Source organism: Macrotis lagotis, chromosome 1 (genome assembly GCF_037893015.1).
Source record: "Macrotis lagotis isolate mMagLag1 chromosome 1, bilby.v1.9.chrom.fasta, whole genome shotgun sequence".
In the NCBI taxonomy this organism is placed as follows: domain Eukaryota; kingdom Metazoa; phylum Chordata; class Mammalia; order Peramelemorphia; family Peramelidae; genus Macrotis; species Macrotis lagotis.
This window is the reverse complement of record NC_133658.1, coordinates 215,549,633-215,568,323: the sequence shown is the minus strand read 5'-3', so window position 1 is coordinate 215,568,323 and position 18,691 is coordinate 215,549,633. Positions and strand designations below refer to the sequence as shown.

The following is an 18,691-nucleotide window of genomic DNA, read 5'->3' as shown; positions in this document are numbered from 1 at the left end:
CGTTTCATGAACCTGAAGCACCAGTTATGTCCTCCTTTGAAATCTGTCCCTCTTTTTCATCAGCAACTCTTCTTGTCTCCTGCTGAAACTTCTTTGTGGACACAGGAATTTCACTTACCCTTTGCTCTTCAAGGCATATCTTCAGTGCCCTTCCTACATCAGGCCAATTGGCTGACTTGTCTCTGCCCTTAATTAACTAGTGGTTCCTGTAAAAGGAAATGTAGGCATTTGAGTTTCATTCAGAATACTCCAAGTATAAGTATGGAAGAGTGAAAAAGGGAGAATACAGGTACTAGCTACTGAGTCTATTTACGTTTTTTTAGGTTTTTTCAAGGCAAATGGGGTTAAGTGGCTTGCCTTAGGCCACACAGCTAGGTAATTATTAGATGTCTGAGGTCAGATTTGAACTCAGGTACTCCTGACTCCAAGGCCAGTGCTCTATCCACTGCACCACCTAGCTGCCCCTACCTATTTACTTTCTAAATTAATTTGGTTCTTTTGGGTAGAAATGTTGTTATGCCTAATGTATATTGAGCATGTTTCTCCTGTATTCTAACCTTACCAATTTTACAATTGGTAAAAAAGATGATTCCGTTTGCTTGAGGAAATGATGATCTAATGAACTGGTATTTTTCTCTTGCAACACTTGAATCAGGAAATATCAGAAACTATTCATGATCAAGACATTTTGAATCTGTTAGGGTTGGGGGGGAATTAACCAAAAAAATGTGCTACACTGTGACTTCAATATTCTATTCCTAGGAATTTCTAGGATTATCAGCCTTACACTGACCTTTACTAGCATGATCACTTACTAGCATGTCAATGAAACTTTCTGAGATACAACTTTTTAATTTGGAAGATTAGAGGGGTGGACTAGACTCATATCATCTACAACACTCTAAGGGATGTTAGAGATTCTTTAGCCTGACATTCATTTTAAAAAATGAGGATACTGAGTCCCAGAGTCATTCAGGAAACTCACTAAAATTCACAAAGTTAAGAAGTGGCAATGTACTGATTTGTATACAGGGACTTTTAACTCTGAAATCAATGATCACTCCACTACAACAAGCTACCAATTTGATGATTGCTGAACCCTTCCATATTCCTTTAATCCTACTACATAACTCTCGATAAATATTAAACTGACACAGGGTATATTATCACTAGGATATGTTATTGGAGGAGTCTTCTATATCCTGAACTCAATTTCTTCCACAAGATGATGCTACTCCTTTTATCTACATACTAATCATTATTAAAACAATTAGCTTATTTATTCAACCACTAAGCCTTCAAGTATAACTAACAGCCAATATTATAGCAAGTCATCTTTTGATCTACTTAATTGGGCCCAAGACATCTATTAACATATGAATTACTATTATATTTGCTTATCCTCTTTCTATAAGCCATTTTAGAAGTCACAGTGGATATGATTCAAGTTTGTGTTTTCATCTTATTAGTAAGCCTCTATCTACGTGACAATATGTGATAATGATCCACTAAACACATGCTTACCATATAATAGATCCTAAATCATGAGTACTGAGAAGTGCTCTGTGTTCATTATTATTCACTTTAGGTTACATTATATGATTTCACTTTAATTCTATAATCAGTTTACCATTGATTTGACCTCTAAAAATTTTGTAAACATAACAGAACAATGTGAGAATTTACATTTCAAGCAGACATGATTTCCCCAGTTATACAGAAAGAACTAGCAAATGGGATAATTCTTTTCCTCCCCCCCCAAAAAAGAGAGCCTTCTAGTTTTCTTTTGTTATTACAATTTTGCTCTAAACTAGTGAAATGGCTAACAAGATTTCACTACCTTTGAAGTCCCATTAATCACTTCTTTTATTTTCTAACTTCAGGTATATCTATTAGTGTCCCATGATAGCCTAATAGAAAGCACGTGAAAATGAATACTTTGAGTACTCTAATGTTTTTATTCTGGGAATATATTTCACATTTTTTAAGTCACAAAAAACTATTAATCCCTCATTTATCATTTTTAATTATTTTATAGTCCTACTTTTTTTCCCCTACAACAGACGTTTACGGCCTTGTGATTTAACTGTTGAAGGATCAATCTATTAAGGAAGACTCTGGCAAGAATCTTGCTGATAATAATTAAGAGAAAGATCTTTCTCCTCACCTCCCAACCTTCACTACCCATGATTGTTACAGGATAGCCAAATTCCTTTTCCTTTTTAGAGATGGATATTGCATCTATCCTTGATCTCCTGTTAGATAATCACCATTTGCCAAAATAATCTGGAAGATTTCAATCAGCTTTTGTATCAGCAACAAACTACTGACTTATAAATCTCTGCTGGAATGGAATCAGCATAGAGAGGAACCTAATGACATTCAAAATCTTTAGGTGGAAGTTGGACTACAAGGATTGGCTTCAACCTGAAGTGTACAGCATCATTTAATGATGAACTACAGATGACTTCAGCATCATTTAATGATGGTCTGTTCAGAATACTAAGGAAGTGTTCAGTCTTTCCTACCAGGATCATGTCCTTATTACTGAACAAGTATGGTTCCATCAGCACTGAGTGGTCTTTGGCCCATAAATAACCTTCAGGACATCGTAAAGCACTTTGAATTGTTATTATCAATATAGGACTGAATTTCATCTGCTTTCATATTGAGCTAATAATCCTACATCTCTCTAAGTTCCACTTGTATTTTAGTTTTTATGGAAGTAAACTGTTTTCTTAGAGAAGTGTGTACTGTACAACTGGTAAATCCTATGGAGTTCTCATTTTTCTTTTAATAGTTTCTGAATTTCCCCATCATTTTCATTAAACCAATCCTAATGTTTGTGATTGTTCTGATTCAGATGAATAAATACAGTGCTGTATACCAATCTTTGAAAACTGCTCTCTCTTTTCTGCTTTACTCTTGCCAACTGTTCACCTTTCCCTCCAAGTAAGTAAAAAGCTGTTCATCTACTGAGAAGTGCTCTAATCTGCTGACACTGTCTTCTTGTAGTGATCTTGCCTTTAGGCCTCCATTTTGTTGACCAAAAATTCTTAGCTTGGAATGTCAGTGATTGGATTGGAGAGTCTTAGTCACATATTGCCTTCCTCACATCCTGTCTGTCTCTTCTCACTATAATTACATAGTCCATTAAATGCCAATATTTGCTACAAAGGTATGTCCATGAAGTTTTATTGCATTTAGTTAAATAGAAAACAATGTTTGTGATAAGAAGGTTCGGAGACTTGTCAGTCATCAGCAGTAAGTGACCACTGCTGTGGTCATTTCTGATTCCATTCCTCCCAAAGAGGAATATCTAATAGTCTGTGCCTACTCTGGCATTAAAGTCACCCAGAATTACAACTTTGTCCTTTTTTGACACAGTGGTGGTGAAAGTCTCCAGGTCATCCTAAAATTTTTATTTGGTCTTATCAGGGCTCATCATTGTGGAAGCAAACACATTTTTGATGGTGCATAACACTTTCTTGCAAGAGGCAATCACATTGTCATGAGCTTATCACTCATTTCTTTTGGGGTACAAACAGGCTTGTTGATTGCAAAGTGTCCAGCAGCATCATAGATCTCTTCATTACGGCACTTCTCAGAAAAATGTGTATCCAACTCCAACTTTAGTAAATTGGCTTTCATTTGACAATCTTGTTTCACTCATGGTTGCTATTTGAATATGATATCTGCTGAGTTCTCTTGCAACAAGATCTATTCATCTTTCAAATCTCTTGGATTTCATATTGCCTATAAGTGTGCTTACATTTTATGTATGTACAGATAGTCTGTGAAATCATCTTTACCAAAGTCATTATACCTTTTTTGTTTGTTTCAACTGCAAGGTAGGATTCCTGTCTTTCATGGTAAGAAGACCAGGGATAGGTAAGATAAATCAAACAATTTTAAGGGCCTCTTCCTCATACCAGGAGGTAAGTAGTATGGTTCTTTAAAAAGGATGCTCAGAAAATCAGAACACTATTGAATCCCATTGCTGCTTTAATAGTATGAGCCCTGGGCCACTGGTGAGTAGGGTTATATCTGTCCAAAGTGTATCCACTTCATCACTTGACTAACATCACAGAACTTTGATGTAAGAATAAAATAATGAAATCTTAAAAACAATAAAAATACAACATGATAAGTTGCTATAAGTGATGACTCTTGATTCATACAAATATTTTTCTCATTTATATTGTTGTACAACTTCAATGTGAACAAAAATGTCATCAAGGTTAGTTACCACACTAATAGTTGATTATTTAACTTGAAAATGTTCTAAGTCAAGACTAAAGTGAAGGGAGACTTTTTGTTCAAAGATGACTATGACTAAACAAAATCTCTGAGGCTAAGGTGCAACAGAATATATATCAATTATCTGTCTCTTGTGCTAATTTTGACCTGACAATTAAATCTAAGAAAACAGATTATCTCTATCAGTCAACACTTCACCATCCATATGTGGAACCATCAGTTATAGGAAATGGAAAAGTTTTGAATGGTGAAGATAAGTTCACTTACCTTGGCAAAATACTTCCAAGGCATTTACTCAAAGATGATTGATAATATACACATTGTCAGTATTTGGGAGACCCAAAGGAAAGTAAGATAAAGAAGAGGCATTAGGCTGCCTAACCAAATTGAAGATCTTCAATTGCTCTTGTGTTTATCTCATTGCTGTACATCTATGAAACCAGTGCCATGCCAGGAAACTGAATCACTTCCATTTGAATTGTTTTAGTAATAATCTGAAGATCACCTGACAAGTTCAGGTTACTCAACCCTGAGGTTCTTCCTCCAATTAAGTTGTCAAGCATTCAAACTCTATTGTAGAAAGCATAACTTTGATGGGTTGGCCCTATTGTTTAAATGTCAGACATGTTTGCTAAAAGACTATTTTATTGAGAATTCATACAGGGCAAGTCCTCAAAAGGAGGCAGAAGAAGTGATAAATGATCTCTCTGAAAAACTTTGGGATCAATTGTGTGACATGGGAGACACTAACAAAGATCCACCCAGTATGGTGTGCCTTCCATCAAAGAAGGTACTGTGCTCCATGAACAAAACAGAATTGCAGTAGCTCAAAAGAAACATGTGATACACAAATTTAGAGACATTTCTATTCCCAAATGTTCATGCAGACTATTTCTGCCCAACCCATGCTAGGCTTTCTGAGTTCATATTGGTGTGATCAGTCACAGTTAAATACACTGTACATTGACCAGGACACAGTGATGCTATTTTGGTCCTTTTTAAATACAAGGATTGAGTACTATAATTATTTAAATAGCTTTAACAATTTGCATACTACTATTTACATTTTATTTTAACCATGACTTTGACTTTGAAGTAGGTGATTGATAATAACATTTTATAGACATAATTATGGTTGTTCATTTATGTTGCAATCTACTGATGAGGATCATAATTTTCTACTATTAGTAGTATTCCAGATCTGCCATTCCTCAATTCTGGATAAAACCAAAGGAAAATATTAAACAAAAAAGATGAAATCACGAATGAGATAAATACAAAGAAGTATGAGATATACAAATTGATATAAAGTGAAGTAGGCAGAAAGATTAAGGCAATATCCACAATGACTACAGCAATATCAATAGAAAAAGACAATTAAAAAATCCCAATCAAAATGTTATGTAATTGTATGACTAAACTGACCCCAAAACAGGTATATGTATATATGTATGTAAGTTGTTCCAAAACATGTATATATATAATTATGTATGTATGTATGTATGTATATGAGGGCATTTCCTTCCCTTCTTTGTAGTAGCAGAGGACTATGGTTGAGAAACATTGCATATAATGCTAGACTCTGCTGATATGCTAGTTTTGCTAAACTAGACTTTATCTCTACCTTTTTAAAATGAAATGCTGTTTGGGAGAACAAGAAAAAAAGAAGTTAATTGCAAAATGTGAGATAAAAACAAAATATATCAATAATTTTAAAAAGAATTGCCATTCAGGAAGCTATCCTACAAACACATTAAAAATAATAGAATTCTTGGAAGATGAAATCTACCCAATCTACCATAACTGCTCATTATCAAAACCATCTTTAACTCTGATAGAAGAATATTAGTCTGAGTATAATTTTTCTGTATGTTTACCACTAATTAGCATTCTTCAGTGGTTTCTTCATTGGCTTGAATTGTATTTATTTAGTGAGTTCAAAAGGTAAAAGTTCATGCACACTGGACCATGAACAGGATCAATTTTGTTTGGGGAGCACAGTTTATCATTGCATTGATACTGACTATTTAATTTTATTTGTCTTTGATGTAGGTACCTTCATTGTCAGGACTAGAAGGACTAGCATTACCAAAGTAGATAAACACTTCTGTTCTTTGCCTGGGATTAAATTTAATGTGGATTTCCAATTGTCATAGTTTTAACATTATTATACTCCATAACATGCAGTGAAGATAGGGAGGAAGAAATTTATGTGGAAACTTATAGTACCTGGAGTCTAGTGTTGGTTTTGCCACTTAATAGTTTTTACAAACTTGTGTAAGTCAATCAGTCATCTCTCCAGATCTCTGGAATGTGGTAGGATAAAAGCAAATGGGACTTAAGATCAGAAGAGCCTAGGGGGAATGGCATAATCTTTTTTATAGAACCCATGGTATTCTAGCAACTGCATTAAGCATTTTTACAAATATTAATTCATTTGGCCCTCTTAAAAACCTAGAAAATAGCTTCTATTATTTTTTCCTTTTTAGATTAAGGAAATGGATGCAAAATGGGTCTAAGTGACTTGCCCAAGGTCATATGGTTATTAAGTGCCTGAGTTCAGATTTGAACTCTTTCCAATTCTAGGTCTAGCTCTCTATCCACTGAAGTACCTAGATTCAAGCACTGGCTTTACTAGATCTTTGACTGTTGCTAAGTCAATAAATATATTTAAATATTAATTAATTTCAAATTTCACTATGTCACAAGGTTTTTGTGAGAAACGCTTTTGATAAATTCTGTTGGCTGTTTGCCTTCTGTATACTGGGGCTTCTACCTGGTCTTATTAATTCATTTTAATTCGGTAGGTACCCATGGTTTTCAAGGTATTGATTTGCACTGATAATAGCTCACAACTTTATTCTCTGATGGTTATTTTTTTTTACAGCGAGGGGCCATGTCTTTTACAAATTTCTGAATAAGGACATATTGAGACAAGTTTATTTTAAGCAATGGGAACACAAAGTGAAAAAAGAAAAAAAAAACATATATCAATCTTTCAGTACCTTATTTTCTATTACAGAAAAATTAAGAAGCATCAAGATAAATAAATGACTTAATTACAATGATTAAATGTTTTAAAAGTGTAAAGGTTACTAAAATGAAAGGTGTTGCTTTATCACCTTTAATAAGAATGCTTCTAGGGGCGGCTAGGTGGCACAGTGGATAAAGAACCGGCCCTGGAGTCAGGAGTACTTGGGTTCAAATCTGGTCTCAGACACTTAATAATTACCTAGCTGTGTGGCCTTGGGCAAGCCACTTAACCCTGTTTGCCTTACAAAAAAAACCTAAAAAAAATAAAATAAAAAAAGAATGCTTCTGAATGTTGTTAGCATATTGTGCAGTGTCAAGGAAGCACTCTTTGAGTCTCAATTTTCTTCCAGTATAGTGAATTATATGATCTCTCAGTATTCTAGTTTTCATTGTTTATGACTCTGATTAATGGACAGTATGACAGGGGGAATTGCTTATGTAAAATAATGATTTGGAAAAAAAGGGAAAAGAGGGAGAAAAGGATTAATTTCTTTGCAATCATTTTTCAAGGGTACAGAATCACTAATGTCAGCTTCCTGGTGTCCATTTTAACTTTTGTTTGTGGATCCTTTGCAGAAATCAAATGTCTCTGTAGATTTTTAATCCCCTTGCACTTGATCCAGAAAACTTTGTGGTGGACCTATCCCATCTTCTGTTTGCAACAGACACAAAACATACCACTTTTCAACCTTTTTAAGGACTTCTTATCTTGTCTGATGGGAAGTGCATTCCTTTCAGAGATGCTATGAAGAAAGTCAGGAAAAAGATATACTTTGGGATGTCCTTGGCCCTTCTCCATTCCAAGTCTGCTTTAAACTCCAACCCTTACTCTTACATCTTAATGATATTGATGTGAGGTGAAATCTAAAGCATATTTCAAAGCAAATCTTTCAAATGGATCTTTTATAAACAGAAATAGCTTTTTGTGAGACACATTTTTGTTCATCTAGTGTTAATGATGTATTCAAAGTGATATCAGATTTAATATAACAGTGGTGTACTCTAATAGCAAAATTATCTGCACTATTCAGTCCCATCACTAAAAACTAACTGAATCACACAAATGAAAAAAAATCATATTCTTTGGCCTCTTAACAATAAGTTTAGATAACTTCTAAAAATGTACATATATATGCAAACACAAACATACCTTCAAATGTATATATGTGTATTTGTGTGTATGTATGTATGTATCTCTCTCTCTCTATATATATATATATATGTATATCTTTTCCACAAATATAAAGACTTATTTTTGACTTGATTTTCCTTATAATTGCAGAGTAGCTAACTTTGTTTTATAAAAAAAGTTATAACAAAGTATATTCTCATAATATAGAATAAAATTGAAAATATATTAATACAAGAATTAGAAGAACTTCAGAGACCAACTCATCCAACCCATTCATCTTAGATGAGGTAAGGTGTCTTGCTGAAGATCACACAGTGAGTTATTGGTAGTGTCAGGATTAGAACTAGTGTTCAATGAATGTTCTTTCCATTATTGTTAAGAAGACAGAGTTTTCTTTGTGCTTAATTTCTTGATCTGTATTTTACCATTGCTTATCATTCTAGGAAAGAGTGAGAAGTAAATACAAATGAGGAAAATAATTCTAGGTTGTGAAAAATGAGTGAAATTATTTTATGGTAATCAGACAATGGATTGAAAAGTAACTGAAAACAAGTAGAGACTTCTTCCTTTTCTGTCTGAGGTTCATAGCAGTTTTGGAATTGGGGCTAGTGCTAAATGTGTTTACTTTAAGTATAAAGGATAATGTTGACTTAGCTGTGAATATGAATTTTAACTTTATATAACATTCTTCTTGTTAATTCAAGTTGCTTCTTGTTATTTATCCCTTGTTCTTTTTTTAAAAAATATTTATTTTCATCTGTATGCATATGTATATTTTTAAGTTACAAAATTTCCTTCCACTCTCCTCTTCCAGACCCCTGTCCTCAGCAGCAAAAAAGTCAGGTTAGCATTGTTCATACATATTTTAGATAAATATGTTTACCTATTAGTCATTTTCAGTATGAGGAATTAAGATTAAGGGAAAGAGATGCATGAAATAATTTTTATAAAGTGTTCATCAGATTCTGAAGGGTTGTTTTTGACTTTTTTTCTTCCCCTGGATGGAGACAACATTGTCTATAGTAAGTCTAATATGGTCCTAGCTCTCTGAACTACTGAGAGGAAGTGCTTCCATTAAGGTTGACCATCTTACAATGTTGTTGTTGTTGATGTGTAAATTGTTCTCTTGGTTCTGCTCCCTTCACTCACGATCAGATCCTGTAAGTCATTCCATGATTCTCTAGAGTCTAAGAATTTATGGTTTCTTAGAGAACAATAGTATTCCATAGTATTCATGTACCATAACTTGTTTAGCCATTCCAAATGATGGGCATCCCCTCAATTCCCAATTCTTTGCTACTACAAAAAGAACTGCTAAGAATATTTTGGAAAATGTAGTACTTTTCCTATTTTTTATAGAAAGGGTAGTTTAGACCTAGAATTTGAATTCCTGGGTCAAAGTGTATGAACAGTTTTATTGCTCTTTTGGCATAGATCCATATTGCTCTCTAGAATGGTTGGATCTGTTCACAACTCCACCAGCAATGCATCATCCTCTCCACAACCTCTCCAACATTGATCATTTCCCCCTTTTTCTCATCTTGACCAATCTTATAGGTGTTGTTTTAATTTGTTTTTATTGCATTTCTCTAATCAATAATGATTTGGAACATTTTTACATGATTATATTATAACTTTAATTTCTTCATTTTAAAACTGTCTATTCCTATCCTTTGGCCAATTATAAACTGAGGAATGACTTGTAACTCTTATTCCTAGTTCTTGAAAAGGACCAATGACATCATGAGGGTGTTCTGTCTTGACTTATAAGAGAAATTGCAAGTGAATTTAAGTGAGACAGAATTACACAGTTATCAGCCTCTTCCTCTCCTCTAGATTTAGCAAAGTCCAGTGGCAAGATAAAAGTCAAGGTGACCTGTGATGACCTGAAGTGCAGTGGATGACCTTGAGCTTTATAATTAAGGTCCTTCCCGGGTTTCAGTTTGTATGAGACAACAGACTCAAAGACTAAGGGTAGATACTATTACCTGAGGGAAATGCTTTTATCTGGATGGGGCAAATCTTCGGTTCCCTGTGAAAGACAATCAATTCAGATAATCTCTCCATGACCTGATGCATAGTGGATAATCAATAATTTATGCTCACATTGTACAAATATCCATGGTTTGAGGCATGATAGAGAAATGTGGAAAAACAAAATATAGCATTAACTTAGTAATTAAATGTGTATTTCTCTCAATCCTGATATTAACTAATTCTTTGAAATTAAGCAAATCACTTTCTCCCACCTGGTTTTATCAGATTTTCCTCATTTGTAAAAATTACTTAAGTTAAATGATCTAATGGTCCTCTAAAGCTTGGACAACTTATGTCCAGAGTTCATTTCCTGTTTTAATGACCTTTTCTAAATCTTTTATTTTCTAAGGATTTGTCCAACTCTGAAATTTAATAATCTTTTATTCTAGAGTAAAGGTGGGGTTAAAATTAACCTCATTTCACTATGGTGATTGAATAAATGACAATTTTTTGATTGATTCAAACAATCAGAACTAAGTTTGAAAACAGCTTGTACATTTTCTTAATTTTAATCTAACCCTTTGAGTGAAATTCTGAGTCATGTGTTAAGGATTTTATATAAAGAAGTAATCACAGAATCGGGTGGAAGGGAGAGGATTCTGAGTTTCTACATTCAATAACATATTCCAAATTGGGTCTCATCCAGGATGGGGTAAAAGGAGTTTAATGCTATTGTGCAATAATTAGTTCTTTTAAGCCTGTGCAAGGAATATAATGACCCCTAAAAATCCATGTGGTTTACTTCTTTATCAACTTTAAGGAATTTATTTTAGATGAAAGAGTCTCAGTTCAGTCACAATCCCTCCAAACCCCCAGTTTGGAAAAAGAAAAATTCCTTATGCCAGGCAGAGCTTTGTCCTTCTGTATAAAATTACATTCATAGTTAAAACTCTAATTAACCCCAACCTTTTTTTAGTGGAGACAAGATTCAGTTTATTGAAAACATTTGGGTAACAAAACAGATTACATTATAATGTCTATGAATCAAGAGACATCTGAGAAGGGAAATCGGGGAAAGAACTGATCTTTTTTTTCCCTTAAAGATTTGCCGAAGCCCAGATTTTCCAATAATGTCCACAAAGCTAAAAACTCTCTTTGATATCTCTCTTCTCTGTCACAGCTTCTCCATTTTATACAAAATGCTTAGGATTTCAAATACTCTGGACACAATGACTTTGATTGTTTCAAGGAGATGTACAGACCCTTATTCACATTCAGTTCTGATTATTTGGTCCAATCAAAAAGAAGTACTGTACGTGAGGTGCAATATAAATAGAATAGTTTCAACATCACCCTCATACTATTTTTTCAAAGAATATTAGCACTACAATGTTTTGATTTGCAAAGTTTTGGTTTGGTATAAACTTTCCCTTCTAACTCGAATAATGCTAAATATTATAATAATACAAATAATATGACTTTAATAATACTAAATAATAATACTAATACTAAATACTAAGTAAATACTAATATTAAATACTAAATAATACTAAAACTCTTATCTTTTATTGAGCATCCCTCAACCCAGAACTTCTGAGTTGATCCCATCTAGTGCAAGCTTTAAAAGCAGTTTTTTTATAGTGTCCTAAAAATCTTCATGTGATTTTAGATTTCTAAAGTTAAAAACTACATCCTTTTTCAATCAGACTACCCTTAAGTAAATGGTTTTATAAATTAGTGGCAAGTCTAAATATTTTATTCAAAGAAATGCAACTTGAGTGCCTTATCTAGTAAATATATTTCTCTTTAATAAAGTCTACATAGTTCAGCTCTATAGGGAAAGCCTGTTTTATAGACATATAAGAAGGATTTGTAGTTGTTAGCATATTAATTGAGTATCCATGATGTTTTGGAAATTCTTGAGAACATCTGAAAATGCATGTAGGAAAAATTTGGTCAAGGCTGTGCATAGATTGCCATATAATTGAACTTAGAGGAATCTACAATGATGGTTGTATACCATTTCAGAAGTTATGCCATTTGGATGAAGCAGATGGATGGTCAGTTTCTCAATCCATTCATGCCTTGGCATTAACTAAAATGATGCTGACACTTATTTCTCTCATCTCCCTTGCATTCCCAAAATGAAATTTGAAAACAAAACAAAGAAAAAAAGTTGATAACCTGCCTTATTTAAGTCTAAAACTCAAAAAAAAGGAATTCTGGTGGGGATAGGGTGGGGGAGAGGAGAGAAATCCTCAAGTTAGTTCTTGTGGTGAAAACACTGGATTCCAAATCAAGACCCTTGAGTTTAAAATCTGACTGCAAATTCTTAATTGTGTGACCATAAGCATATAGCTTAGCTCCTCTGGTTCTCAGATTCTTCATCTATAAAGCAATATGTAAAGTTGCTTACAACTCTAAAATTAATGGCATACCTAGTTGTGCCACATTGTATTTTTGGAAAAGTTTACATGGGGGTGATTATCTAACACATGTGGCCAAAGTAACATAGAATGAGTATAAAAGCTGTACTTTCTTTCCTTATAAAGCCCCTTTCCGAGGTTTGGTGAGATTTTAATATACATATAAATACATAGATAGAGATAGAGATAGAGATAGAGATAGAGATAGAGATAGAGATAGAGATAGAGATAATAGTATATAATACAAATACCAAACAAACTTGGGACGTTGTTGATATAGATGGATGCAATCTGATCCTTCAAAAAATTGTCATCATTATACTGTTTTTATATAGACTTTTTGAAAAGTCTTAGTTAAAATTTAATCTTTAATGGCTTAAAGCTGTGGTGATTTGGAACACACACACACACACACACACACACACACACACACACACACAAAAACACACCCCTATACACAGATATAGTTTTTGTTATATCTTTCAAATATATGTCTGGTCCACATGGTGGTTTTACTAGACCACAGCTGGAAATACAGGCCAAGGTGCTGCCAATGTTTTATCAGTGAACTGCCCAAATTTTCCAGGAAATACAGCACCCAGCTGTCTTTGTGGTTTGTTCAATGTGCCTGATAACCAGTTTGTGTGGGTAAATAGAAATCATAAAGTATTTTTTCCATGCTTACACATGCATGAGGTTTTGAATTAATCCTTATAAATACCTTTTCTCAATGATTTTTTTTCAAAATGCAACAATGCTGGCTTTCCTCTTTATAAATTACAAATGATTATAAATGACAAATTACTCATTCTCATTAAAACAACTATTGTTTATTGTAAGCCAAATTAGAGCTTTTTTGTTTGGGGTTAGAAATGAACTTTTAAGAGAAAACCACTCAGAATAGTTGGCATAACCTTCCTTTTGTTATTATTCAGTCATTTCAATCATGTCTGATTCTTTGTGATTCCATTTGGGGCTGTCTTGGCAAAGATATTGGAGTAGTTTGCCATTTCCCTCTCCAGAGGTAAACTAGATTAAGGGACATGCCCAGGATCACACACCTAGTTTGATTCCAGATTTTAACTCAAGCAGGTGAGTCAGAAAGTCTTCCTGACTCAAGGCAAGATCACTTTATTCGTTGTACCACTAGCTGACCTTTCTTTATGATGGCAATAAAACAGCATTAGAAGACTCTGTTACCTATACAGAAGTGAATATGAAAGCACTTATTTTGGGAAAAGATAGTTCTGATTTAATTAAAAAGGTCATTCATTCATACACATTAATTCAGTTATTTAATGTTATTGAATGTAACTGAGTAAATCAGTTCCCAGCTCTTTCTTGTGTATAATAGTCTAGTCTGTATGAGTTCTAAGGCTTCTTCCAATTCTGTGATCCTAATATCCTGTGTGAGACACAAGATTTTTTTAAAAAGTGACATGTCAGTTCATAGTACATAGTATCTGCCTTCATTCTACTGGGAAAGACAAGGAAGACAAGACAAAAGGGATATATATATATATATATATAATATGTATATATATATGTAAATGTCTATGTATCCATATGCATATATCCATATGCATGTTTATATAAGCACATAAAACAAAGTATAAAAACAAAAATGTAGATAGGTAAAATTTCAGAACTCAGAAAAAATTATAATACATATTATAAACAAAAAGGGAAAGCATTAAATATTCATATTTTTTCTTTAATGAGAAATAATATCCAGCTAGAAAAGTTAATTAAAACCTTATTTATATACTTAAAAAATTCATTATATCTTTTCTTTCTGCATTTTTATAGCCCTTTTATTTTGTGACAGGTTCCTAGATCTAGAGCAGGATGGGAATATAATAGACCTTCAAGTCCAACTTTTTGTTTTACAAATAAGGAAACTGAGGACTAGAGAAGGTAAAAAACTTGCCAAGTGACAGTGACGGGACTTGAACCCAACTCCTTTGACTTGAAATCTGGTGTTGTTTGCTTGCTTCAGTTGTTCAACCATAACTTGATTTCCAAATAGCAAAATGGCATATAACTCAGGAATGAGTCCATGGAGGAATGGTATTACATTCAATTGAGTCTTGAATGATGGAAACATTACATATCTTAACGAGAGATTGCCACAAGCAAAGATTATGTTTATTTTTTATTTTTAATTATGAAATAAACATTTCCATAACGTGGAATAATAGAAAAGAAAGATGATTGCACATGAAACTGCAAATCTCTTATGAACAATTTGCCATTCCTTTTAAATGTATAATAAAGTTATCATGTAGCTTCTTTTCCCCCCCTTTTTTTCCTCCCCTCCCCACTCTAGAAATGGTTTCTCTATATGCATATATATATATATATATATATATATATATATAATTTTTTCTATACATAATCTATCAGTTCTTTGGATAGCAGACTTCCACCATAGTTTTTGTTGTAGTTGATTTGGATATTTACAATAGTCAAAATGACTTGTATACAGGAAGTCCATGTTTAAAAAGCATGACTATAGAATTGAGGGCCAGAGGAAGAATGAGGAATGAATTCTTGTACTTGAAATTTGTGTAATGAATGACCTTTTTAATCAAATAAAGTATGAAAAATAAAGTTGTGACTGAAGACAGTGAAAAAAATCTCACTTATACCCATCCTCACCCAAGTCTACCAGGCATGATTACTTATTGAGTTTGCGGTCAATATGACTTCGAAACCCAATTTAGTAAGAGTGGCTCTTTATAAAAATCTATCCCTAGTGTAAACTCAGTCCAAATGTTTCCTGTTTGTAGATTCCCTGTCAAGGCTACTTTTGTCTTTTCTTTGTAGATTCCCTGCCCTCTTTTCTCCTCTAATTTAAAAGTTCTTCTCTAGGCTAGCAGAAAACCACATGTGATTTTATCTCTTCCTACAGAAAGTGCCCAAGCGCCCAAGTAAGGGTCATAATCTTTTGTCAGTTTTATGTCATATGAAATTATTGAATTTCATTTCAAAGAAATTAAGAACATCAAACTTGGAATGAGCAAGACAGATGGTTCTTTAGACCAGAGAAGAAACTGTTAAAGCTGAAAGGGACCTTAGGGATCACTGAATCTTAATTGTTTCATTTGATATAAAATGAAATTGAGGGTTAGCATTGAGGTTACATTGAGGAATCTGTAGTAAATAATGATAATAATAAATATGCACTAAATAAGGGGAAACATTATTTTTATTGTTTATAACAATTTGTAACATTGCTTATTGCTTATTGCTTACATGGACACATCCATTCAGCACTCATCTAATATAAAGAGCTCTAACCTGGGGGGTCGGAAGATTAAACTTGAGAACCATCTCTGGATTCTCACCACCTGATGTCCTGAGGATGGTAACTTCCTTTTCCTGTGCCTGGAATATAATGAGGTGGCCAGAATTGAAGAACACAGGATTACAGATTTTTAAAATCAAAATAACTTTTAGACCACCTAGCCCAAATACCTTATTTTACAGATGAAGGTAGAAAAGTTGAATGATTAAGGATGGGTCAGGATTTTAACCCTTGACTCTTTAATACAGGGGGCAATGGATAGAGTTCCAGACTTGGATCGAGAAAACTCATTCACCTTCCTGAGTTCAAATCCAGCCTTAGACAGTTACTATTGTGTGATTTCGGTCGTCACAAAACTTTGCCTCAATTTCCTCAACTATAAAATAAGTCGGAGAGGGAAAAGGTAAACCACTCCAGTATCTTTACCAAGAAAAACTCCAAATAGGATCCTGAAGAATCTGTTATGAATGAAAGGACTGAACAAAAATCTCTAACACCAGGTTCATGCCTCTTTCAATTTATGGAATAAAACAAGTCTTTTCATAACACAGTATAATAAAAAAGATATGCCCTTGAAACTGCACATCTGTTGTGTACAACTAGTTGTTTCTTTTGAATATACAAAAGAAACTTATCATTATATTTATTTTCTCTTCTTTTCTCCTTCCACCTAATAATAGGGTCCACTATGGCCTCTCTTTATCCCCCCAATTAGTTCTCTCCAATTGGCAAGGTGCCCCAGGAGGGAGGGCAGGGCCAAGTCCCTAGCTTCCTATGCCAGCCGAGAGCTGGAGGAGGTGGAGCCAGAGGAATCAGATGCCTCTGTCCTGACCCCTAGCCCAGCCTAAGGGGGTTTCTTTGCTTCCCTCCCACCCCAAGGGTTCTAACCTGCTTCCCCTACACCCCAACTGCTACTTCTGCCTTTTCTTTTCTTTTCTCTTTTTTTTTAACTCCTGCCTTTTCTATGCCGCTACTGCTCCCAAATCCTTCTAGAGGTCCCTGGATGCAAACCCTGCTCTCCATGCCCTTTAGCCTAAATGACTTCCCCTCACCCCTTGATTTCAATCTGGTAGAGGCTGTGAGAGTGAACAAGGGATTGTGGAGGACTGACCCTACCATGAGACCCAGGCTTCAATCTGTCCCCTCCAATGGTTTGATACTGGACAGGGTTCCCAAATCCAAAGAATAAGTCTATGGACTATAGTTGGACCAGGGAGATTCAGATTCAGAGAAAGATGAACCTACAAAGAAGAAAACTGTTCTTCAGGAATTTGATGAAGAGATAGGCTTATCAGCTTTGCTACCCCAACCCAAAACCTGACCACAAAAGAGACTGATTGCTCCTGACCTGTTGTCTCCAACTGATGATTCTGCTGACACCAAACCCTCTAAACCAATCCCCAAGACCAAAATTTTCTTCTATTTGCTCCTCTGCTCCTATCATGAGTGTCATCACTACTAACCCTAACCCTCAGCTATCAAAGCAGCTGCCAAGAATGCTGCCCTACAGTTGACAAAGAAGATCACACAAGAGGAGGATGATAGTGGTGAGGAAATAGCCCTTGAGAACTTCTTCCTTCCAGACAAGACCAAGCCTTCTGGTGCTGAACCAAACCCTTATACTGTCCCTGCTATTTCTGAAGAGCCACCTCCAGGTACAGAGCCAGATCTCATCTTCTTCTATCTAGGAATGTGGGACCAATGCTCACCTTGAATTCAAAAGGGTGACTGGTTCAAGTGGGGTTTCTGGAGCTCTTAAAAGCTGGAGAAGAGTGCAGTAGTCAGACCTACATATGGTGATGCTAATGCCACTGGCATTTGCTATCAGGAATATTATTAATCTTTCTGCCTGGAGGTAGGCCTCTTTCATTGATGAGGAAGCAGTCAAGGGACTTCAGGGTAAGAAGATCCTGGGAAGGGATATTAACTTTGTGAAGATCAAAGGGGATGATCAGTTCAGTGTGCCCCAACAATGCATGACCAAGTCCTTGACAGAAAAAAAAATAAAAACATGAAGTCATTCAACAAGAAGGTAAATTGAGCAGATATCAATCCAGCAGAGGTGAAAACAACAAATCGTCTATCTGTGATCACAAAATACACAATTCACCAGACTAATGAGTGTCAGTTGGTGTTGCAGATTCCTGGTCAGAGAACAAGCTCAGTCAAGGGATACCAAAGTCAAATATGGATTCTGGGCTTCTGGAACTGATTTCCTCAAGGATTCTGTCTTCCCCATTACCCAGTACCAGGTAGCCTGGCCTTTCTCCTCTCAGTTAACATCTTAGGGAGTTGCAGCAGTTACAAGTCCAGGACATTCTTCCCTGGGACTATAGTCATTATCTCCTTAGAAGAAACACATTGGATTTCATTTCCTAAATAAAACTTAGAAAAGTTTAGCTTTCATATCTCTTGGGGCCAACAAAGACTCCCCAGTGATTCTTACAGAAGCAACTGATGAATTTGGGAACCTAGCTCTTTAATAGGGTAAGAGGGCTGGTTGATTTGAATTAAAGATGTCAGTTGAAATAAAACATCCAACCTGACCAGAGA

General features: G+C 34.7%; 1 pseudogene; it reads left to right on the top strand.

The window, feature by feature from the left end:
* LOC141521783 (proline-rich protein PRCC pseudogene) overlaps window positions 1–18,228 on the top strand; it is a 64,499-nt pseudogene extending 46,271 nt beyond the window's left edge.
* Window positions 18,229–18,691: the final 463 nt, after the last annotated feature.